The sequence below is a fragment of the Lepus europaeus genome, chromosome 14 (assembly GCF_033115175.1).
Source record: "Lepus europaeus isolate LE1 chromosome 14, mLepTim1.pri, whole genome shotgun sequence".
NCBI lineage: Eukaryota > Metazoa > Chordata > Mammalia > Lagomorpha > Leporidae > Lepus > Lepus europaeus.
In genome coordinates, this window is record NC_084840.1 from 4,718,890 (window position 1) to 4,744,063 (window position 25,174).

Below are 25,174 nucleotides of genomic sequence, written 5' to 3' on the forward strand. Positions count from 1 at the left end.
TCTCCTTAAGGCCACTTCTTCTATCAGGACTGTCTACCCTACCCCACCCCCAAGTATAATTGAAAACCTTTCATTCCAGGATTTTCTTTAATGTTATTATAGGAACTCTCCTTTGCTTTACTCTTAATTGCTTTGTGTATTTACTCATTTAATGGATACTGCATCTCTCCCTCCCTCCCTCTCTGTGTGGTGTGTGTGTGTGTGCGCGGGAGCATGTATGCATGTGTGACTTCTCTAGCAGTTTTATCAAAACAAAAATACAGGCGGTACTGTCGTGACACATGGGTTAAGCCACTGCTGGCATTGCCAGCATCCCATATTGTAGTGCCAGTCTGAGTCTTGAAGGCTCTGCTTATACTCCAGCTCTCTGCTAATGTGCCTGGAAAGGCAGCAGACATTGTACAAGTGCTTGGGCCACTGCCACCCATGTGGGAGACCCAGATGGACTTCCAGGCAACTGACTTTGGCATGGTCCAGCATCAGCCTTTACAGTCATTTGGGGAGTGATTCAGTGGATGTAAGCTCTTTTCTTCTTTCCCTGTCTCCCTTCCTTGCTTTTTCTCACCCTGCATTTCAGATAGATAGACAGACAGACAGACAATGAGAAAATAGCAGAGAACATGGTGTTGGTGCCATGCTTGCTCAGTCACACTGCATCCCTCCAACTCTCCCTGTCTGGGATGCACCTGTCATTCTGGGCCTGCTTTTCATCGCATACTTTGAGGAGGAGGCTTAAACTTCTCTCCAGGATCTGTGCTCCTGCCTTCTGATTATCTTCCTCTGTATGAGTTCGCTCCTTTCTTTTTGTGGAGCATCTCTTCTAATAGTTTCCTAAAACAGGCAGGCAAATATTTGAGATCATGTAAATCTGAAACTGTCTTTTTTGTACTCAGCAATTTTCTGGATTGAAAATCATTTTTCTTTCATATTTTGGAGGTGCTTTGCAAATGGCCTTCTCTCATCCACCTTTGCTGTGAAATAAAAAATTTGATGCCATTTTGATTTCTTACTCTGTGTGCTTGTGCACACCCAATACTTCATTGTGCTCTGAACTATCCAAATGATGAAGCTTAACATCAGTCTGTTTTTCTGTCTGCTGGCTCTTTTAAAAATATCAACTTAAGATTAGGACAATTTTCCTGAATTATGTCTTTGATATTTTTCTCATTTCTTTCTTGGTGGATATTGGGGATTTTTTCAATATTGGATTTTCTTAACTCATAATTTTATTATATTTTCTCCTATTCATGTATGTATTTTCATTTTACTTTCTGGGGCATGCCCTCAGTTTTATCCTCTAATTTGTTCAATTTTTATATTGCTATTATCATATTTTTTATTTTAATAACATTTCCCCTTTTTGTGGATGATCTTTATTATGTCATTTCTTTGTTAGATGAAATATCTTTATTTTTTCTAAGGTTATTTGTTACACATTTTAAAGATTTTTTTCTTCCTGGATGATGTCTATTTCTTCCAAGATTCTTTATCTCTTCCTTGCTTCTTATTTCTTTTTAAGGGTTTATTTATTTATTTGAAAGACAAAGAGAGACAGAGAGAGAGGGAGGAAGGGAGGGAGGGAGAGAGAGAGAGAGAAAGAGAGAGAGAGAGAGAAAGAGAGATTCTTCATCTGCTGGTTCACTTCCCAGATGGCCACAACATCTGGGACTAAACCAGCTCAAAGCCAGGATCCAGGAGCTTCATCTGGGCTCCTATCTGGGTGGCAGGGACCCAAGTCCTTGCACCATCTTCTTCTACTTTTCCAGGCACATTATCAGGGATCTAGAACAGAAGTGGAGCAGCTTGAGACTCTAAACTGGAGATTATATGTGATGGTGGCATCACAGGTGTCATCTTAATCGCTTGAGCCACACAACACCAGCCACTACTTCTAGTTGCTGTGTCACACACATATTGATGTGCTTTTACCAGAGGTTCTGTGTCCCTGGGACATCTCCTGTCAAAGTGTGAGGTGCTAAACAGCTGATCGGCAGCTCTGGGTCTGTGGGCAGTACTTGTATTGGAAAACATCCAAAGATCATTTTTTGACCTGGATACATTCCCTGGAGAAAAGCATGTTTATTCTTCAGCTGTTAGAGTCCCACAGAAAATGATCTATTCTTTTGCTGGAAGAATAATGCCACCCAATGTTTTTGGAACGCCGAAGGGGAAAGGACAGTGGGGCAGAGTGTTGAATGAGGCCTCAGTGTCCAGCAAGCGGTCTGCTTATATTTTGTTTCTGTTTCAGGATGGTATTCCCACCTCTCATTATGGAGGTTTTGCAGACAACAGTATCTCAGTTCTAAACTCCATAGAATGAAGAGTCCGTGTCTGCCAAGATAGGACCTGGCAGTTAGTCATGATCACATGTTTAATGCTCAGTGGTTAACTCTTCCTTCCAGGTATCCAGTTCCTGAGTCCCTGACAGCTCTCTATATGGATAGGGTGGTCTCTTGACTCGTCTTTTTTTTTTTTTTTTTTTTTTGACAGGCAGAGTGGATAGTGAGAGAGAGAGACAGAGAGAAAGGTCTTCCTTTTTGCCGTTGGTTCACCCTCCAATGGCCGCCACGGCCGGCGCACTGCGGCCGGCGCATCACGCTGATCCGAAGCAGGAGCCAGGTGCTTCTCCTGGTCTCCCATGCGGGTGCAGGGCCCAAGCACTTGGGCCATCCTCCACTGCCTTCCCGGGCCACAGCAGAGAGCTGGCCTGGAAGAGGGGCAACCGGGATAGAATCTGGTGCCCCAATTGGGGCTAGAACCCGGGGTGCCGGCACCGCAAGGCAGAGGATTAGCAGGCGGTGATTATGAATATGAGGATACTTCCATACATTCCTAGAGAAATGGAGTTAAAAGATGTCTATTTTGGCTTTTTTTTTTTTTTTTTTTTTTTTTTTTTTTTTTTTTTTTTGGGACAGGTAGAGTGGATAGTGGGAGAGAGAGACAGAGAGAAAGGTCTTCCTTTTTTCCGTTGGTTCACCCCCCAATGGCCACTGTGGCTGGCGCACCGCGCTGATCAGAAGCCAGGAGCCAGGTGCATTCCTGGTCTCCCATGTGGGTGCAGGGCCCAAGCACTTGGGCCATCCTCCACTGCACTCCCGGGCCACAGCAGAGAGCTAGACTGGAAGAGGAGCAACCAGAACGGAATCTGGCATCCCGACCAGGACTAGAACCCCGGGGTGCCGGTGCCGCAGGCGGAGGATTAGCCTAGTGAGCCGTGGTGCTGGCCAGCGTATTTTTTTTTTTTTTTTGAAATGTGAGTGTAGCTTTTTCTTTTTTAATTTTTTTTTTTTTGACAGGCAGAGTGGATAGTGAGAGAGAGAGACAGAGAGAAAGGTCTTCCTTTTTGCCATTGATTCACCCTCCAATGGCCGCTGCGGCCAGCACATCTCACTGATCTGAAGCCAGGAGCCAGGTGCTTCTCCTGGTCTCCCATGCGGGTGCAGGGCCCAAGCACTTGGGCCATCCTCCACTGCCTTCCCGGGCCATAGCAGAGAGCTGGCCTGGAAGAGGGGCAACCGGGATAGAATCTGGTGCCCCGACCGGGACTAGAACCCGGTGTGCCAGCACCACGAGGCGGAGGATTAGCCTGTTGAGCCGCGGCACCGGCCCTCTTGACTCTTCTTATAGCTAATTTGCGGTTGGCTTCTTGATCTTGTTTTGCTTTTTCCTGCTGAGTCAAAATTTATGCATCTACTTTTCAACTTCTAATGTTTGTTGCTGCTCTGTTTCCTCTATTCCCTCCATCCTTGCTGGTCTATGACTTTTTTTTTTAATCCATTTTCTGTAGCTTGGTTGACTTTGTGCAGGTAATGAGTCAGGTGGATGGTTACATCTGCCTTTTGAGTTCAAAAGCCCTTTCTGTGAACTTTACCAAACCTGGTTTTTCTATAGTACAGAGCACATCCTGGAGAGACCGAGGTCTCCCACTCAAAGATCACAGATTCTAGGAGTGCATGCTCCAAATATCCCAGAGCTCCTGTCATTTCCACCTCACGGAGTTTGCTCTCTGTGCTTGCTGGACATCATTTCCATGGTAACAGTCCCCTCATTACTCAGGCTTTAGAAAGATGAAATAAAATGGAAATCAGAGTTTCTTTGTACAAAATATGCTTCCCTTTCTGGACAAGGCTTCCTTCCCGGAGAGAGGGTGGTGATTAGATGAGATGAAGGAGCAGTGGACCCATGCAGGCTCAGCTGATTACAGAGCATCGAGAAGGGCTCCCAATCAAAGACAGGTTTGCTGGTGTTAATGTCAGCTGAGGGTCTCCTTTGGGGCTCACTCTCACAAGTTGCTTTGCACTGTCTAGGACTCAATAACACACATTCAAGTAAATATAAACTATGTAAGTCTACCTGTTTACAAATTGTATTTGAAGTGGAAAAAAGTCATTCCCTGATTCTGAAAACTTTTGAAAATATACGGAACATTATTTTGCTTTGCCTTAAGAGACAAAAACAGTCTCCAAACACTAAAAGCATACTAAATAACATTTCACCGAAGCCCTATTCTGCTGTGAATGGTGGGCCTCCGGTGAAGCTTGTACCCGGCCTTGGGCTAGATGAACACCTCCTTCCTTGTAAGCCACACCATCAGGGCACGTCCTGGCCAGCTCTTGAGCACTCTTGTAGGATCTCAGAAGGTCAAGTCACAGAAACAGAAAACAGAATGGTGATTTCCAGGAGCTGGGGAGTGTGGGAAATAGAAAACATTGGTCAAAGGGTACAGATTTTCAATTATAAGGTATCAGTCCTGGGGCTTATGTACAACACAGTGACTCTATAGTTTATACCCTGTTGTACACTAAAACTTGCTAATAGAATAGATCTTTAAAAAATTTTTTATTAATTTGAAAGACGGAGGCAGACAGATACACACACAGAGAAAGGCAGTAAGGGAGAGGGTGAGTGAGTGAGAGAGAGAGAGAGAGAGATCTTCTATCCACTGCTTCACTCCTTAAATGCCCTCAACAGCCAAGCAAGACAGAAGCCAGGAGCCCAGAACTCAATCTGTGTCTCCCACCTGGATGGCAGGCCTCCAAGTTCTTGAGCCAACACCTTCTGCCTCCCAGGTTGCACATTAGCGGGAAGCTGGAATTGGAAGCAGAGGTAGGACTCTAAAACAGGTCTTCCTAAACCGTGTCACAACCACTGTGACAAAGCCCCACCCTTGAGAGTAGATCTTAACACAAAAAATGTGAAGTGATGCATGTGTTGACCAACTTAATTGTAGTAATCATTTCACAATGTGTTTGTAGATCAAACCTTGTTGTGGACATTACATATCTACAATTTTTATTTGTCAAATGTACCTCAGTAAAATTGGAACAAATGTCTTTTTTGCTCACTGTTCGAAAAGAAAATAAGCAATATTGTACCCAAGATTGAAATTAAAAACCAAACAAAACACAACTCTGCTATTGCTGTGTCAGGAGGTAGAGAATGAAGACTTTATGTTATGGCTGTGTTTCTGTTAACTGCAATCTGATGACAAGGTAACTTTGGTTTCTGGTGATCAATTTTCTTGGTCCATGTACCCTCACCTACTTCAAGGTGATTGTTTGCATGCTCCCAAACCCTGGACATGCTCTCAGTGCTCCCACCAACCTACTTGTCTCTCCATATTCAGACCATGGGCCACCTCTTCCTCATGGTTGTTGTCACTGCTGAGGCAAATTCTCATCTCCACCTGAACACTCCTGCTTGTCTCTAGCCCCTTCGGGTTCTGCAGATATCAATCCGCTAGTGTTTGAGTCTTTGTCTTAGAAGATATAGAACATTTACTGCCCCTTAAAGAAGAAATCAAGTCCATGGATGCAGTGGGAAAAGTGATGACTTTGAACAAAAGATTTGAACTCTACCCAGGAAAAAGAAGTGTGTCTGGTGTATGTCCTTGAATTAGTAACTTCCTATCCTAACACTCAATTTTTCAGTCTCTAAAAGGGAATGATTTCTCCTTGACAGAAGCATCATTTAGTCATTATATTTGTGCTGCACATAGTTCTCCATCTAGTAAACATAGATGGATAATTCATTGTAGCTAATGGCCATATTTATAAGTGCTAAATAGAAATTAGAAATAATTCTAATAAAGTATTTTCTTTCTTTCTTTTTTTTTTTTTTTTTTGACAGGCAGAGTGGACAGTGAGAGAGAGAGAGACACAGAGAGAAAAGTCTTCTTTTTGCCGTTGGTTCACCCTCCAATGGCTGCCGTGGCCGGCACATCGCGCTGATCCGAAGGCAGGAGCCAGGTGCTTCTCCTGGTCTCCCATGCGGGTGCAGGGCCCAAGCACTTGGGCCATCCTCCACTGCCTTCCCGGGCCATAGCAGAGAGCTGGCCTGGAAGAGGGGCAACCGGGATAGAATCCGGCGCCCTGACCGGGACTAGAATCCAGTGTGGAGGATTAGCCTATTGAGCCGCGGTGCCGGCATAAAGTATTTTCAAAAGTAAATAGTATCCGCATTTCTTTGACAGACTAAGTAGCAAAAGGATATTTTTATTTTATCTTCACAAGTTTAACTGGCATTTCTATCTCTATGACCAGCATGTAGAATTGTTTGGCTTGTGGAATATGAACATGGGTTTGAAATTTATGTGTGCCAAAAAAAAATTCATTACTGATAATAGAGTTCAAGCTAAGTATCTTTTTAATGGTCAATCTTGAAGCCTTTTCATTAAAAGATTTAGTGTCTCATCAACTATAGAATTAATAGCTGTGGGTTGTTTTTGAATACTAATCATGACAAACATCTTAGATAAAAATTTATACAAGCTAATGTGCCCAATAATGAGAAAAGATAATATTAGCACTTAACTTTAAGATGACCTTTCATACCATCACTTGCAGTTAATCACAGTTAAAACTCAATTCTTTCTTACTTGGCCATAGTGAAAACATAAAATAAAAATCTATAAAATGAAAACCTGCAAGCAAAGAAGGGGGAAGCACAAATGCCAGAGGTAGATGTGGGTGATCTGGAACGTTGCACTTCATATTTTCATATGTTGTTTTTAGGGGTTCAGTAACTGAGGTTGTTAATCAACCTCAAGAAAGAGAACCCTACATGGTAGCCATCCCTACTGTATCTCACTCATGAGGATAAAGAGCCAAGTAGGACGCGGATCTTATCCTGAAGAACTCGCTGCTCAGTGGAACACAGGACTGCAATGCAGGAGCTCAGGGGCAGTGACTGACCCACCTGAGTTCCAGGGACCCTGGGAGAAAGGAGGGGGAGCCGCCCAGCAGGGGTGCGCGTGGTGGTTCAGGAGGACCCGGAGACAGTTTGACCGTTAAGCTGAGTAAAGCAGAGCAGGAGAAGAGCGTGTGAACAATGCAGAGGGGCAAGAAGCACGTTGGAGGACGTATCCTGTGGAACCACTTTGAGCCTGAAGCCAAGAGCCCTGCAGAGAAGGATGCAGGGACGATGGCAGGGCAGGCGGGTTTCCGCCCCGCTGCTTGCTGGTGGCAATGACAAGCAGTGACTTTGGTTCCCTGTGGGCTCCCTGGGTTGCAGGTGGCTGCTGCTGCTTGGTGCAGTCAGCAGTGCTGAGGACTGAATGTCCCTGGGAAATCATGAATACGAAAGGCTTTGCCCAAGAAGTTCTGCATTTTCCCCAAACCCTCAATTCCTTCATAGCTCAATTAATTACTTAATCCTTTCTCTGCTGCTTTTTAAGTCTCCAGGTCTGTTTTTCCTCTACTATTTCTTTCTTCACTATGTTTCTAGCTCCTGTGAGCTGTTTCTCAAGCATTTCTTGCCTCACTATTTGACATATTGGCCTCTACATGGCCTGCTAGGGAGAGCCTTGCACAGGTACCACACTTGCTGGGCATTGAGCAAGAGGCCAGGCGTGTCTGTGTTATGCCCCACTAGGGCCCCAACTTTACTCGAGTAGGCTCTAGTCTCCCTTGGTCTGGGGTAAGGGCACCAAGAGGATTGTCCGCACCACCCACACTGTTGAAGGCAGGGTGGATATGGGGTTACTCCAGTGTTTATCCTGTGTGTTCAATTCTTCTCCATCATTGCACGCTTTTTCTTGATCTCCCTTTCAGAATCATTGCAGCATCTGCATTTAAGGAAAATAAAAAGTAAGATCAAAGCATTCCCACAAATGTTTCTTATTTTGCAGGTCCCTGATGTTAGAACAAGTGTCAGTTTCAATCTTTTTCTCCTATCATTGATTTTTAAATCCTGTGTTCTTCTACCCAACACCATAAATGACAGCTTTCTGTCACTCTGGGTGCACAGGAAAATACAGGCCATCATTTCAAAGGTGAATTTGATTGTGTGCGAGGCTGCAAAGAAGTTTCATGACTGGCTTCTCCCTCAGCTAGATTTTCTAGTGATCAAATACTAGACTTAGCTGCCGGCTCCTTGCTGGCCAGCTGTGTATGAGAGAAATGGACATGATGTTCTAGGTCTATTCTTTTTGTGTTGGTCTCTTAATGACCTCTGCTCCTCTCCTTTAATTTTAGCAATTTAACTCTTTTAGCTTTTGTTTTCCATGGAAGACAGGCTTGTTCTACGAACAGCACTGAAGCTTTGCAGTCTACAGGCATTTCTTCTACTGAAGGCAGGGGGCGCCATAGGCAAAGGAATCATGTCAGCACCTGGGTAGCGTTTCCACACAGGCACCTGAGGACTTTTATAGTGCCACATCATAGAATGGCTTTAAAATGTATCATTTCTTGCAGGTGCTGCCAAGTGCACTATGATGCATGTCCATACTGAGACACGCAGACAGCAAATGTCACACACATGTTCTGCTCATCAAAGAAGCAATGTGTTGTAACTAATAATGATTTCTCCAAATCACAGATTAATTGGTGTGCAATTAATTTGGCATATCCCAAACATGGTAGACCATCCTCCACTCGAATTCATCACCAGTAATAAAACACTTTACAGATAATATTATTATTAGAATGTTCAGAAATTACCCTTTTTAATAAAAGCTCCAATCATCCTTTGGCCAGATAAAAATTAGAAGCAAGGGAAAATGACAGAGAAAAATGTAAGAAATCAAAAGCTCATTGTTTTTCCTTCCAAGTAAATGCCACATTTTTAACTTCTTCCGCAAATGGTTAAAATTTTAAAATACCTTACTATGTGACTTGGAAACAGATAAAAGGGAAAATAAAGTGCATTGAACATAATTCATACGAATTACAGGCACAAAAGGTAAAATGCAGTACAGAGTGCTACATAATTTCAGAAGCTTCCTGAAAGAGCTGAAAGTACAAACTTTGAAAGGTCAGTGTGTGTTGAAGTGTTTTGACATGTCATACGGATAAAGATCCTTGAGCATAGGCAATTTGACTTGTTCAAAAAAAGGTATTATTTCTCTAAAACATTCACTTTTGATATCTTCCCATATTACAGTTATCTGCTGACTAAATTGTACACGATAGATATGTAAGAGACTTTGAAAGCTTCTTTGCAGCAAGCAATGTCCCACGCCCAAAATGAATTATCCAGGATGAAGCATTCATTTTAAAATGTTTCAGCCTTTCCAAATATTCAGAAGTTGCAAAGGTAAATTTAAGCATTTAGAGGGACTAAACTTAAGAAAGGTTAGATCTATGAGAATACATTCCCAGTTCAAGTTCATGGACACTCATATTTAGCAATCTAAACGCAATATAATATTTTTTTGAAACTCAAAATGTCAAGAAATAAGAGAAAGTTCCCTATTATCAATAATGATTCAATTAATATTGAGTCAGTGATGAACAGGAAATTGTAATTACTGAAGTGCTTTGAAGTTAGAATTTTGTTTGGAGAATTAATAAAAACTAGCCACATGGAATACAAAATGGAGCTTAGTAATTTATATCCAGTGACAAATTAGTGAATTGTTTACTTATAAAAAATTACACTAGAAAATGTATCCACCAGCCTGCTGACTCAACGTTCCCTGAAGCTATATCTGTATCTGCAGCTATATCTATTTATATGTATATTCCAGCATGAAACAGCAGAGTAATAAGACTGGAGCTGAAACAAATTGGCTTGTTGTATTTGGCATGACCCCTGCCTGGGGATAAGGCAGGGATGCTTGGTTGGCACTGATTGGCATTTTTGGAGCTTCAGGAACAATAGTTCTGATCAAGATTAATCAAAAGGTACCACGTAAGCTGTGAAATGCACTTATTTCTGTCTACCAGGTACTTGGATGTGTCTACTTCAGCAATGACATGTTCCCTCACTGGTGGGCAGAAAACAGGAGTGGAATGGTGAAGAGGACACATGCCACATCCTTGGATGCTGAGGGTCTGATGAGGAAAGCGAATCATACAAAGAGTCAACCAAACAACCCAGCCGTGTGTCCAAGGAAGGGGAACGGTGACTTGAATGTGGCTGATGGAACAGTACTGAGGTGGTTGAACAGACCAGACTGAAACCAGACACTCTGGCTTCTAATGTTGGCTCAGCATCTTACTAGCTCTGTAATCTTTGTGCTTGGTCTTTATATCCCTGAGCCTATCTCATCAGTACAGTAGAGTGGAAGCCACATTTCATTGTGTCATTGTGAGGACTACAAGCGAATGCATGTCAAATCACTTGACTCTTGATAAACACACGCCATTAGACTCCCCTCAAAACTGTGCTGCTCCAGCAGCCACAGCCGAGTGTCGTTGTACACTGCGGACTCCTTTTTAGATTCAGTGACAGCTAAGTGGACCAAATCCCCCTCTAGCCCTGATCCTTCCCTGCCTCTTTATGCTGGTTTAAAGGCAGAAGACCATTAGACACAGGGTGGGGGAATAAAGGGTTTTGGTGGTCAGAGGAATTTGATAAGAATAAGGGACTGTTTAAATGCCATCTTGCCAGGCACATCCCAATTGAGAGAGTGTAGTATTAATGAAGAGCTCAGTTGTAAGAACTGGGAAACCGGGGAGTGCATTGGACCCAGTGGTTAAAACGCTGGTTAGGATGCTGACGCCCCTCATTACAGTGCCTGGGCTCCACTTCTAGCTTCGGTTGCCTACTCCAGTTTCCTGCTAGCGTAGTCTCTGGAAAGAAGCAACTGATGGTTCAAGTAGCTACATCCCTGCCACCCATGTGAAAGACCCAGATTGTGTTTCTTGCTCCCAGCTTTAGCCTTGACCCAATTGCAGTCAGGTGGGGAGGGAACCAGCAGTTGAAGATTTATATTCTCCCTCTCTCTTTCTTTTTTAAAGATTTATTTATTTGAAAGTCAGAGTTACACAGAGAGAGAAGAGGCAGAGAGAGAGAGAGAAAGAGAGAGAGAAAGAGAGAGAGAGATCTTTCATCCGATGGTTCACTCCCCAATTGACCGCAATGCTGCACCGATCCAAAGCCAGGAGCCAGGAGCTTCTTCCAGGTCTCCCATGTGGGTGCAGGGGCCCAAGAACCTGGGCCATCTTGTACTGCTTTCCCAGGCCATAGCAGAGAGCTGGAAAGGAAGTGGAGCAGCCAGGTCTTGAACCGGCGCCTGTATGGGATGCTGGAACTTCAGGCCAGGGTGTTAGTTAACCCACTGCGCCACAGCGCCGGCTTCTCCCTCTCCCTCTGCCTCCCCCACCCCCCCCCCCTCTCTCTATTTTATATATATATATATATATATATATATATATATATATGTGTGTGTGTGTGTGTGTGTAAGCATGTACCTCTTCCTCTTCCCATCTCTCCCTCTCAAATAAATAATTAGAAAGTAAGTAGAAGAGCTAGGGTGCAAAGAAGGCTTAGGACATCAACCAAATAACATGCTGTTAAATTTCATATAGCTGAATTAAAGCTCTTTGGTATTCTTTCCAAATTTGATATGAGAAGCCAACCTGGGACTGAGCTTCTAAGATTGAGCAAGTGGCCCCAGGTGTAGAGACAGTAGTAAAGTGGTAGCAGCTGAGACCAGAAACCCCTGACTCTCAGATGGCATGGTCTATTTAGAAAAGGAAGACATTCCCGTGAATTCATTTGTCTAAAGCTTGTTGACCACCTACTGATCTGGGTGCTATAGGTATAACAGGAAGAAAGGCAGACCTCACTCTTGGAACTTACATTCTAATGGGGCAGGAGGGAGAGTCCAGAATCAGGACGGCAAGAATGTCAGATGGTAACAAATGATGAAGGATGACATAAGTAGGATGAGGGAAAGAAGTGTGTCACAGAGATGTAAAATCATACAGAGGCTGGGAGGCCAAGACCTCGATAACAGATAATTTACAGTAAAACCATGGAGGATTTGAGGGATAAAGTTGTGCAGATAATGGAACACAAAAATTCTAAGCACAGAGAAGCTGTTTCAAGAGAAGCAAAGACGTAGTATTGATAGAGTGAAGGAAGTGAGAGAGATATAAACAGGAGACAAGAATAGAGGGACAGCAAGAACAGACGCTGTAGGACTTTAGAGGTGTCTCTTTCTGAGCAAGACAAGATTGGGGCACTGGGGGGTTTAGCAGTCAGCTATTGTCACAATAAAGCATCCCTAAAACTAACTGCTTACAGAACAATCATCTGTTCCTATTTTGCATCCTTGGAGAGCTAGTTATTAGCTGACTTCAGCTGGGCTCTGATGAGCTACTTTTCAAGGTGAAGATTCAGTCTAGGTCTGCTCTGAGTGTCTCATCATTCTTGGACTCCTGAGCTGCCCTGGATATGTCTGAGGTCCATGGATACACATTCAAGTGCAGAGAGACAGTTCAAGCTTCTGCTTGGGTTGCACATATCCTTAGCTGATGCAAGCCATCTGGCTGAATTCATTCAGTGCTGCTCTGGTAGGAATGGTGTCACATCAGATGTCAGAGGGATGGGCACTAGGACTGATCATGGTCCACAGAACTCCAGCCATGAACTTGAACGATTAATTTGAGTCTGACTGCTGTTGACCACAGACTGAAGGAGGGAAAGGAGTTTTGGAGGAATGATGAAGGTGGTCAGATCAGGGTTGTAGTCATATGTCGACAGAGGGCCCTTCCATGGCAGTTGTCGAAGAGAAGTTGCACCAGACAAGTTAAACAGGCATGGAAAATGTCATTCAACATTACTGCAATATGAGAGACAGATGGAAATCATCCTACTGAAGTAAAAAGTGAGAATATTTTTAAACTCTGGGTGAGTTAGTGTTGAAGTACTTGAGACTATTGGGTCTGGGGGTTGGCCAATACCATTGTCATCAGCTCTTGCTAATTGTCCCTTCTCCCAGAAAGTTCAGTTCATACTTTCCCATGGGAGATAGGATGATGGGGCACTATCTTCTCCCAGTTATTACACCTCAGAAGGAGAGCTCCAAGATCTCTGAGAAAGATGTTCTTAAGTTGTAAAGCTGCCAACCAGTATCTACATTTCAAAGGCATAGAGAAATAATTTTCTTACATGTTCTCTAATGTAAGTTCACTAAGAAAAGTGGGGTCAGGAGGTCATGATCAGGAAGGAACCTCTTTAAAGTTTATTCAACTTGAGGGGCTGATTTTGGACGTCTTGCCCACAGTTAAGAGATGAACTTTGTCATGAGACCACCTGGATTGAATTCTGGCTCCACTACTTTGCAACCTGTGGCCTAAGAAAAGTTACTCAATGTCTTAAAAATGGAGATGACAAGGTGTGAGACCCATAAGTTGATGCGGGGATTGAAGTTGCTAATGTGGATGTGCAGTGTTCAGGACAATTTCTGCCACACAGCAAGCACGCATTATCTGTGGTTATTCTCAAAGTGAAGTCACCAGATTGGAGGAGTCAGATAGGTAAGGGAATGAAAGAATCAAGGATAGATCCAACGTTTGTGATCTGAGCGACTGCCACTGTGGAGGTGCCATCTGTTGAGTTAGAGAATGCAGTAGGTACATGTGTTGTCCTGCAGGAAGCAGTGAACCTAATAAAACATTAAGAGTTTACAAAAATTTAGACAAAGGGTTAAGCTAGTGTAAATTCCTTTGTTCCTTAATAATATATACGTTATATACCATATTTTAGAAGGTTCTAAAGAGAATGTTAGGTGATTTTAATTTTAATTTTTACCTCTTTATTCAAAATTAGATATCAGAGGTTAAAGGCAACTGGATCAGATGATAAATCAGCAAAAGATACTAGTAAGCCTTTATTAAAAAGAAAAAAATGCTATGAGGAAATGTTTCAAAAGTTTGGTTGTTAACCTTAACATGAATTTTTAGTGTGATCTTACGGAATCATTCTTAATTCAGTAATGCAGAGTTAGCTTGAACAAATGTCCTACCTACAAAAGCTGTACCTTGTTTATCACAGCATCCCCAGCTCTCAGAGAAATTCCTGCAACAGGGTATTTTCTATAAATATGTGTACAGTGAATGAAGCCACAGGCTGGCCCTGTGTATTGGGGTGTTTGTGTCCATGTGGGTGTTACTTGGAGGACCTTGCCTTGTCTGAGTTGCTGCATATGCAGTTCTGCTTGTCTGCAGTTTGCCAACTCATGGATCAATATGTGAAATCTCAACATGAGGTTTGCATTAGCATTTTAGATACAGAACATAGCCAGGAGGGTACATTTCATCCAAGTCCTTGATGGAATTACAAATCATAATTGTACTATTAATTAATGAATTAAAAACAATTACAAAATAACAATTGGGATTTTACTGCATTGAGATCAAACAGTTTACATAACGTACTGGCATGGTTTTTTGTTGGCTAAGGATTAAATAACAGCTGCTTCTCTCTAGTAGTGAGACCAGCTTTTCAGACGCCCTTTTTTCTTTCTTTCTTTCTTTCTTTTTTTTTTTTTTTTTAGTTTCCTCCCTTTCTCTCTCATTACTTTCTTCCTGTGTCTTCTTTTTTCAAGAGAGATATTCTGATCTCTAAAGTGGGAACCAAATATACAGAATTGGAAGTAGAGTTGTTTTTCTAAGAATCATAAACTCAGAATTTCACTGTGAATAATGTATTTCTTTATTTTATTACCATCCTGATCTATAAATTACTAGAATAAATGTGGTTATAACATCTCCTCATAGAAGGAAGAGGTTATCCAGCAGCATGTTGCAAATTTGTTATCTGAAAAATATCGAAGAATTCTATTTTGGTGAAATTCTTTTTTTTTAATTTATTTTTTATTTATGTGAAAGGCAGACTTAGAGAGAGTAGGAGAGACAGAAGGAAACAAAGGATCTTTCATACACTGATTCACTCCCCAAATGGCCACAGTGGCTAGGGCTGGTCCAGACGGAATCAGGGGCCAGGAGTCAGGAGCTTCTTCCTGGTGTCTCATGTGGGAGCAGGGGCCCAAGTACTTGGTCCATCTTCCACTGCTTTCCCAGGCACATCAGCAGGAGCTGGATAGGAAATGGAGCAGCCGGGACTCAAAGCAACACCTGTACGGGATGCCATCCTTGCAGGCAGCGTCTTTGTGCACTATGCCACAACGATGGCCCCTGGTGAAATTCTTCAATGGTTTGAGACTGGGTTTCGCCATCAGTGATTCTATATTCCACTTAATGTGGAGGAAAAAATAGAGGCTCTGCTGATATCTGAATTTCAACTCCACCCTCCCATTGTGGTCTCAGTAGGAGGCAGGGCTAGGTGGTTGTTTGCATGGAAACCTCTTAAATGCATTAGCACCCTTATGAGATCAGAGAGGAACTCCTCACCACTTCTACCATGACAATGAGAAAAACCATGACTGTGAGGAAGCAGACCCTCATCAGATATCCAGGCTGCTGGATCTATATCTTAGACTTCCCAGCTTCCTGAACTATAAGAAATACATTTTTGTTTACTAGCGACCCAGTCTATAAGCTTCATAGTCTGTGAAAAACACTACCATTACAGTTCTTCTAGCATTTTGCTTGCTTAATAGACAATATAAAAAGTATTTGATTAAAATACATACAGGCCGGCGCCGTGGCTCAATAGGCTAATCCTCTACCTTGTGGCGCTGGCACCCCAGGTTCTAGTCCTGGTCGGGGTGCCGGATTCTGTCCCAGTTGCCCCTCTTCCAGGCCAGCTCTCTGCTGTGCTAGGCAAGCTCTCTGCTGTGCCAGGGAGTGCAGTGGAGGATGGCCCAAGTGCTTTGGCCCTGCACCCCAAGGGAGACCAGGAGAAGCACCTGGCTCCTGCCTTCGGATCAGCGCGGTGCACCGGCTGCAGCACGCCGGCCATGGTGGCCATTGGAGGGTGAACCAACGACAAAAGGAAGACCTTTCTCTCTGTCTCTCTCTCTCTCTCACTATCCACTCTGCCTGTCAAAAACAAAAACAACAAAGCAAAAAAAAAAAATACATACAAATGTATGTACTTTTTTTCATGACCAGAGAAGACAGTTTTTTTTTTAAACTTTTATTTAATGAATATAAATTTCCAAAGTACAGCTTATGGTTTACAATGGCTTCCTCCCCCCCCCCAAACTTCCCTCCCACCCGCAACCCTCTCCTTTCCCGCTCTCTCTCCACTTCCATTCACATCAAGATTCATTTTCAATTCTCTTTATATACAGAAGATCAGTTTAGTATATATTAAGTAAAGATTTCAACAGTTTGCCCCCACATAGTAACACAAAGTGAACAATACTGTTTGAGTACTAGTTATAGCATTGAATCACATTGTATAGCACATTAAAGACAGAGATCCTACATGACTTTTTTTAAAAATTCATTAATTTTCTATGCAATATAAAACCAAGGTTTTTTTTTCCATTTTCAATTATCTTTATATACAGAAGATCAATTCAGTATATACTAAGTAAGGATTTCATCAGTTTGCACCAACACAGAAACACAAAGTGTAAAAATACTGTTTCATCACTAGTTATAGCATTACTTCACATTGGACAACACATTAAGGACAGATCCAACATGAGACATAAGTTCACAGTGACTCCTGTTGTTGATTTAACAATTTGACGCTCTTGTTTATGGCGTCAGTAATCTCCCTAGGCTCTAGTCATGAGTTGCCAAGGCTATGGAAACCTTTAGGGTTCGCCGACTTCGATCTTATCCCGACAGGGTCATAGTCAAAGTGGAAGTTCTCTCCTCCCTTCAGAGAAAGGTACCTCCTTCTTTGATGACCCCGTTCTTTCCACTGGGATCTCACTTGCAGAGATCTTTCATTTAGGTCCTCTTTTTTTTTTCCCAGAGTATCTTGGCTTTCCATGCCTACAATACTCTCATGGGCTCTTCAGCCAGATCCGAGTGCCTTAAGGGCTGATTCTGAGGCCAGAGTGCTGTTTAGGACATCTGCTATTCTATGGGTTTGCTGTGTCTCCCGCTTCCCATGTTGGATCGTTCTCTCCCTTTTTGATTTTATCAGTTAGTATTAGCAGACACTACTTTTGTTTGTGTGATCCCTTTGACTCTTAGACCAATCAGTGTGATCAATTGAGAACTGAAGATGATCACTTGGACTAGTGAGATGGCATTGGTACATGCCACCTTGATGGGATTGTATTGGAATCCCCTGGCACATTTCTAACTCCACCAGTTGTGGCAGGTCCAATTGAGCATGTCCCAAATTGTACATATCCTCCCTCTCTTTTTCCACTCTTAAATTTAACAGGGATCACTTTTCAGTTAAAATTTAAACACCCAAGAATAATTGTGTGTTAATTACAGAGTACAACCACCAGTACTAGAACAAAAAAATACTAAAATGGACAAACTATTACATTGTACATCAACAGTCAGGACAAGAGCTGATCAAGTCACTGTTTCCCATAGTGTCCATTTCACTTCAACAGGTTTCCCCTTTGGTGCTCAGTTAGTTGTCGCCGATCAGGGAAAACAAATGATATTTGTCCCTTTGGGACTGGCTTAATTCACTCAGCATGATGTTTTCCAGATTCCTCCATTTTTTTTTGCAAATGACCGGATTTCATTGTTTTTGACTGCTGTATAGTATTCTATAGAGTACATGTCCCATAATTTCTTTATCCAGTCTACTGTTGATGGGCATTTAGGTTGGTTCCAGGTCTTAGCTATTGTGAATTGAGCTGTGACAAACATTAAGGTACAGACAGCCTTTTTGTTTGCCAATTTAATATCCTTTGGGTAAATTCCAAGGAGTGGGATTGCTGGGTTGTATGGTAGGGTTATAGTCAGGTTTCTGAGGAATCTCCATACTGACTTCCATAATGGCTTAACCAATTTGCATTCCAACCAACAGTGGGTTAGTGTCCCTTTTTCCCCACATCCACTCCAGCATCTATTGTTGGTAGTTCTCTGAATGTGAGCCATTCAAACTGGGGTGAGGTGAAACCTCATTGTGGTTTTGATTTGCATTTCCCTGATGGCTAGTGATCTTGAACATTTTTTCATGTGTCTGTTGGCCATTTGGATTTCCTCTTTGGAAAAATGTCTATTGAGGTCCTTGGTCCATCTCTTAAGTGGGTTGTTTGTTTTGATGTTGTGGAGTTTCTTGATTACTTTGTAGATTCCGGTTATTAATCCTTTATCTGTTGCATAGTTTGCAAATATTTTTTCCCATTCTGTTGGTTTCCTATTCACTTTCCTGACTGTTTCTTTGCAGTACAGAAACTTCTCAATTTGATGCAATCGCAATAGTTAATTTTGGCTTTGACTGCCTGTGCTTCTGAGGTCTTTTCCAAGAAGTCTTTGCCAGAACCTATATCTTGCAGGGTTTCTCCAATGTTCTCTAATAATTTGATGGTGTCGGTTGTAGATTTAAATCTTTAATCCATGTTGAGTTAAATTTTGTGTAAGGTGAAAGGTAGGTGTCTTGCTTCATGCTTCTGCATGTGGAAATCCAATTTTCCCAGCACCATTTATTGAATAGAATGTCCTTGCTACAGGGATTGGTTTTGGATCCTTGATCAAATATAAGTTGGCTGTAGATGTCTGGATTGATTTCTGGTGATTCTGGTGATTTCTATTCTGTTCCATTTGTCTATCCTTCTGTTTCTGTACCAGTACCATGCTGTTTTGATTACAACTGCCCTGTAGTATGTCCTGAAATCTATATTGTGATGCCTCTGGCTTTGTTTTTGTTGCACAAGATTGCTTTAGCTATTCGAGGTCTCTTGCTTCTCCATATGCATTTCAGCATCATTTTTTCTAGATCTGTGAAGAAGGTCTTTGGTATCTTCATTGGTATCGTGTTGAATTTATAAATTGCTTTTGGGAGAATGGACATTTTGATGATATTGATTCTTCCAATCCATGAGCATGGAAGATTTTTCCATTATTTGGTATCCTCTTCTATTTCTTTCTTTAAGGTTTTGTAATTGTCATCATAGAGATCTTTAATGTCCTTGGTTAAGTTTATTCCAAGGTATTTGAATATTTTTGTAGCTATTGTGAGTGGGATTGAACTTGGAAGTTCTTCCTCAGCCATGGCATTGCCTGTGTATACAAAGGCTGTTGATTTTTGTGCATTGATTTTATATCCTGCTACTTTGCCAAAGTCTTCTATGAGTTCTGATAGTCTCTTAGTAGAGTTCTTTGGGTCCCCTAAATAAAGAATCATATCATCTGCAAAGAGGGATAGTTTGAGTTCTTCCTTCCCAATTTGTATCCCTTTAATTTCTTTTTCTTGCCTAATAGCTCTGGCTAAGACTTCCAGAACTATATTGAATAGCAGTGGTGAGAGTGGGCATCCCTGTCTGGTACCAGATCTCAGCAGAAATGCTTCCAACTTTTCCCCATTTAATAGGATGTTGGCCATGGTTTTTTCATAAATTGCTTTGATTGTATTGAGGAATGTTCCTTCCATACCCAGTTTGCTTAGAGTTTTCATCATGAAACGGTGTTTTATTTTATCAAATGCTTTCTCTGTGTCTATTGAGAGAATCATATGGTTTTTCTTCTGCAGTCTGTTAATGTGGTGTATCACATTGATTGATTTGCGAACATTGAACCATCCCTGCATACCAGGGAAAAATCCCACTTGGTCTGGGTGGATGATCTTTCCGATGTGTTGTTGTATTCTATTGGCCAAAATTTTATTGAGGATTTTTCCATCTATGTTCATCAGAGATATTGGTCTGTAATTCTCTTTCAATGTTGCATCATTTTCTGGCTTAGGAATTAAGGTGATACTGGCTTCATAGAAAGAATTTGGGAGGATTCCCTCTTTTTCAATTGTTCTGAATAGTTTGAGGAGAATTGGAGTTAATTCTTCTTTAAATGTCTGGTAGAACTCAGCAGTGAATCCATCTGGCCCTGGGCTTTTCTTTGTTGGGAGGGCCTTTATTACTGTTTCAATTTCAGTCTCAGTTATGGGTCTGTTTAGGTTTTCTATGTCTTCCTGGCTCAATTTAGGTAGGTTTATGTGTCCAGGAATCTATGCATTTCTGATTGATTTCCCTGTTTGCTGGCATACAAGCCCTTGTAGTAATTTCTGATGATTCTTTTTATTTCTGTGGTGTCTGTTGTTACATTTCCTTTTTTATCTCTGATTTTATTGATTTGGGTTTTCTCTTCTTTTTTTGGTTACTTGGGCTAATGGGGTGTCAATTTTGTTTATTTTTTCAAAAAGCCAGCTCTTTGCTTGGCTGATTTTTTGTAATGTTTTTTTGGATTCAATCCTGTTGATTTCTTCTCTGATTTTAATTATTTCTCTTCTCCTACTAGATTTGGGTTTGGTTTGCTGCAGATTTTCTAGATCCTTGAGATGACTTGAAAGCTCATCTATTTGGTGTCTTTCCAATTTCTTGATGTAGGCACCTATTGATATAAACTTTCCTCTTAACACTGCTTTTGCTGTATCCCATAGGTTTTGGTATGATGTGCTGTTATCCTCATTTACTTCCAGAAAATTTTTGATTTCTCTTTTAATTTCTTCTATGACCCATTGTTCATTCAGGAGCTTGTTGTTCAATCTCCATGTGTTTGCACGTGCTCTAGGGATTCCCGAGTTTCTAATTTCTAACTTCATTCCTTTATGGTCTGAGAAGCTGCATTGTATGATTCTAATTCTTTTGAATTTGCTGAGACTTGCTTTATGGCCTAGTATGTGGTCAATCCTAGAGAAGGTTCCATGTACAGCTGAGAAGAATGTAAATGCTTTCTGTGTAGGATGAAAAGTTCTGTAGATATCTGTTAGATCCATTTGGGCTATAGTGTCATTTAAATCTGTCTCCTTGTTGATCTTCTGTCCTGTTGATCTGTCTATCTCTGAGAGTGGAGTATTGAAGTCCCCCAATACTATTGTATTGGTGTCTAAGTCTCCCTTTAAGTCCCTTAACAGATCTTTTAAATAAACTGGTGCCCTATAATTAGGTGCATATACATTGATAATCATTATATTTTCCTGTTGAATGGATCCCTTAATCATTAAATAGTGCCCCTCTTTGTATCTCTTAACAGTTTTTGTGGTAAAGTTTATGTTGTCTGATAATCAGATGGCTATGCCCGCTCTTTTTTCATTTCTGTTAGCATGGTATATTGTCGGAGGCCACCCGACAAACCACATGGAGACATGCAGCACTCAGTCAATTCATCACCACGTTTATTGCCTCATCGCGTTCCAAGCCAAAGTAGGGGGCCCGGCGATGAGGGACTGGAGGCATTCTCCCTAAGGAAACCCTTCAGTCTCCAGCCACGAGCACCAAGAAACACAAGGATATATACCCCAGGCCCCATACAGATAACATTCATTGTGTACAATCATGCATAGCACAGGAATGAAACAAGTTTACAAGGTAGCAAAGATCAGGGTACAAGCTCTGCTGATAGAGCAAAGAACATCATACACCTTCATCAGAAGTCACATCCTGCCTGCAGGAATGTGGGATGAAAAATCTTGTGCCTACAGAACAAAAGCACAGGAAACAGGATTAGATAAGGGACAGCCTCAGCCTGCTGCATCTCATGTCGGGCCAGGGCCACTGGCCCCAACAGTATATATTTTCCAGCCTTTCACTTTCAGTCCGTATGCATCATTGTTGTAAAGATGTGTTTCTTGTAAGCAGCAAAAAGATGGGTTTTGTTCCTTAACCCAATCAGCCAATCAGTGTCTTTTAACTGGACAGTTCAGGCCATTAACATTCAATGTGACTATTGAGAAGGAGTAACTTTGCCCTGCCATTTGCCAAAGATATTTTCTAATTTATGGTTTGAGATTCCTGTGATCTTTTGCTGTGAGGTTTCCTTCCTTTACCTTCTTTCATATTGGTGACCATGTTTCTGTGTGTAACACATCTTTAAGCATCTTTTGCAGGGCTGGAACGAGTGGCAATGAATTCTTTCAATTTCTGTTTGCTGTGAAAGGTGTTTATTTCACCTTCATTCACAAATGAGAGCTTTGCAGGATATAATATTTTGGGCTGGCAGTTTTTCTCTCTTAGTGCCTTGGCTATGTCTCACCAATCCCTCTTAGCTTGTAGGGTTTCTGATGAGAAGTCAGCTGTGTCTCTAATTGGAGATCCTCTGAGAGTAATCTGATGTTTCTCTCTTGCACATTTTAAGATCTTCTCTTTATGTTTCACTGCGGTGAGTTTGTGGTGAGGATCTCTTTTGGTCATGTTTATTAGGGGTTCTATGTGCTTACTGTACTAGGATGTCTCTGTCCTTCTCCAAACCCGGGAATTTCTTTGCAAGTATCTCACTAAAAATGCCTTCTAATCCTTTCTCCCTCTCCATGCCTTCAGGAACTCCTAGAACCCGAATGTTGGGTTTTTAAATAGTATCCTGTAGATTCCTGACAGTATTTTTTAGATTTCTAATTTCCTCTTCTTTTCTTTGGTTTGACTTTATACTTTCCTGTGCTCTGTCTTCTAAGTCCAATATTCTCTCTTCTGCTTCACCCATTCTGTTTTTAAGGTTCTCAAATGTGTTTGTCATTTGATCTACTGAATTCTTCATTTCATTCTGATTTCTCTTCACTATCACAGTTTCTTGTTCTACTAGTTGTTTCATTTCATTTTGATTCCTCCTTAATATTTCATTTTCACGAGAGAGATTTTCTATCTTGTCCATTAAGGATTTCTATAGTTCAAGAATTTGTTTTTGAGAACTTCTTAATGTTCTTATCAGTTTTTTGAGATCTGCTTCTTGCATTTCTTCTATCTCATAATCTTCATAATCTTGAATTGGGGTGTCTTTTTCACTTGGGGGCATCAAAGTTTTTTCCTTGTTCTTGTTACCTCAGTTTCTGCATTTGTTTGACATATTGGAGATATTCTTTGGTTCCTTTGCAGTGGTGCTTTTTCTCATAATACTATGACTCTAGATTAAGTGGACTGTCTGCTTTTGATGGATCCTTAGAGGCTGTGATGGGTGTGTCCAGAGAGCTCTGTTTGGTTCTTCAAGGTTAAGGGTGTGTCAAAGGTGACTCACCCAGATTGTTCTCTCTCTCTCTCTCTCTCTCTCTCTCTCTCCCTCTTTTTTTTTTTTTATGACTCAGTTGGGAAGTAATTCCGCACAGCTGAGTGGAATTGAGGGTAGTTGATGTATGAAATCTGGCCTCTGTGAAAAGTTTGAAATCTACCCCTGGGACCACACAAAGAGTTTATGCATCCCTCAGTGTGGTCTCAAATTCTCCACAGTCTCTCACTGGGTTGCTGAGGTCACCGAGTTTGTGTACTCGGTGAGTTCTCTCACGCCCCCCCCCCCCTCAGATTTTCACAGTCTTAGTTCATTAGCTCCACACACTTTCACTAGATCCTAACCTCCTGTTATTTTTTCCCACCAGAGTCAGGTTTTTCTGCTAGGCTAATGGCCAGTGCTGCTTTGCATGTGTAAAATGGCGCCTGCTCTTTGTCTTGATCGGCTTTGTAAGATGAGAGGAGAGAGGCTAGTGTCCGTGCTGGTTCCCCTTATTTATTCGTTTTTTTCTCTCCTCCAGTCAGCCTGGTGAACTTTCCCCAGTGGGGCCTCAGGCCTCGTTCTGCCTTTCCCCGCCAATGTCTCGGGTTACTGAGGTTTTTGTCTCACCTCCCCTTCCAGCGCTGGCGTGCAGACTCTGCAGCTCGGCTCCCACGGCTTGGCTTCCACGTGGTGGGTGAACTTGCTCTCCCCGTAGGTCCTCTGTGTCATATCCACTAGATCCGGAAGAGTTTCCAATGCAGTTTTTTTCCTGAGTCTTTTCCTGAGGCTACAGTAACTCCACTTTTATTGAACTATCATTTCCCGGACTATTGGTGTGCACCCTCACTATTCCGCCATCTTGGCTCCGCCTTTGTTCATGATCGACAGTTTTAAAGAAACAACCTTTAGACATAATATTTCCCCCTAATATTGGTATAACTTACTTTGTATCTAATTCTCAACAAATTCTGTGCATGCTTAAGTATTGTGCTCTAAATTTTGTTTTCGATGACCATATTGGGGAAAAGTGTTATAAATAATGTCAGATGTGTAGGACATGTGTCTTTTTTTTTTATTTGACAGGCAGAGTGGACAGTGAGAGAGAGAGACAAAGAGAAAGGTCTTCCTTCCGTTGGTTCAATCCCCAAATGGCTGCTACAGCTGGCGTGCTACGCCAATCCGGAGCCAGGGACTTCTTCCTGGTCTCCTATGCGGGTGCAGGGCCCAAGGACTTGAACCATCCTCCACTGCACTCCTGGCCCTCAGCAGAAAGCTGGAATGGAAGAGGAGCAACGGGGACAGAACCGGTGCCCCAACTGGGACTAGAACCTGGAGTGCTGGCACTGCAGGTGAAGGATTAGCCTAGTGAGCCGTGGCGCCAGCCGACATGTGTCTTAAAAACAAGTTCTAAACCATCTTCTAAAATAGCTGACAACTTTTTCAGAAAATAAGCTGTTTCCTCTTACTCTTACATTCATTTCTGATTTTTTCTTCAGTGGCTATATATATATATATATATATATATATATATATGTATGTGTGTGTGTGACTATATATATGATATATATATATATGACTATATATAGTCAGTGTTGTCTTGAGTCCTTCATTGTCTTTGTTACGTGGTTAATGATTTGTAAACAAACATTTAAAAGGTAATTAAGGAAACCTAAAATCATTGTGAGAAGTTATTCCCTAGTTGGATCCAGTCTTTGTGAATTGAATCTGTGTTGGGTCCTAGGATTAATATTTTATTCTACAGGCATTTGCACTTTGTGTCTCAGAGGCTTAAGATAAACAAAAAATTTTTGAAATACTCGGCTCTCTGGGCTTTATCAGTGAGTTTCATTCCAGATTAAACCATGGATTTTTTTTTACACAGGAAAAATGAAAATATATTCTTTGTTTATTTGTATTTTATTTTTTAAAAAAAATGTATTTATTTCTTTGAAAGCAAAGTTACACAGAGACAGGGAGAG

At 41.7% G+C, this 25,174-nt stretch overlaps 1 long non-coding RNA gene across 1 annotated transcript in view; it reads left to right on the forward strand.

Annotated features, from left to right (window-relative positions):
* Positions 1-25,174, forward strand: part of LOC133773942 (uncharacterized) — a 502,478-nt gene that overhangs the window by 422,483 nt on the left and 54,821 nt on the right. The window lies entirely within an intron of this gene.